The sequence below is a fragment of the Melanerpes formicivorus genome, unplaced genomic scaffold, assembly GCF_026170545.1.
Source record: "Melanerpes formicivorus ecotype bairdi unplaced genomic scaffold, bMelFor1.0.p_v2 SCAF_553, whole genome shotgun sequence".
In the NCBI taxonomy this organism is placed as follows: domain Eukaryota; kingdom Metazoa; phylum Chordata; class Aves; order Piciformes; family Picidae; genus Melanerpes; species Melanerpes formicivorus.
Window position 1 is genome coordinate 80,001 of NW_027142905.1, and position 801 is coordinate 80,801.

Sequence of the window (801 nt, forward strand, 5' to 3'; positions counted from 1 at the left end):
CCCCTTCGCGGGCTGCCGCTTCCCTCCCGGGCTGCCCGGCTGCTCTCTAACCCCTGCGACCGAGGCGGCGCTGTTAGGGCGGCCGTGCCGGTGCCCCTTGCCGCAGCTAGCCTCTCGCCGCTGCCCCTCCCGTCCGTCGTCCCCCGTCCCCAAAAACTTGCTGCTCTCCACGCTGGAGCCTGCACGGGGGAGGTTGCGCTCCGCTCCTCCGGCCCTAAAGCCGCCCTCGCCCGCCCCCCGGCTTGCCGCTTGGCTCGGCTGCCCGCCCCCCCCGCTAATCCCCCCAACGCCCCCTCCCCAAAAACACCCCAGCCCTACCGCATGCCGCTCCCCCTCTCCCCGCTCTCGCTGACCGCTGCCACCCCCCCCCCACCCCTCCCCCCCGAAACAAACCCCCCAGCCCTACCGCATGCCGCTCCCCCTCTCTCCCTAGCCTGCCCCCCCCGCCGTCGCTTGCTGCCGCCGCCGCCGCCGCCGCCGCCGCCGCCGGGACCCGCCTCGGTCTGGTGGCGCGCGCTCGGAGATCCCCGGCTACCCGTCCGTCCGTCCCTCCCTCCCGCCCCGCCCCGGGGGAGGGCCCGGGGCAGCGCGGGCAGGCGGGGAGCAAAAAAAGGCGCGGGCGCCAAAAAACGTCGGGGTCCCGGGGTGGCGGAGGGGGGCGGCGGCGGGGGGCGGCGGCGGGTACACGGCGCCGGGTCCAGGGCGCCGGGTCCAGCCCGTCCCGGGGCGGGGACAGGTGGTGTCGTCCGTCCCCGCCCCCGTAACCTGCTCTGAAGCATCCGCTTCCCGCCGCGGTTCGCC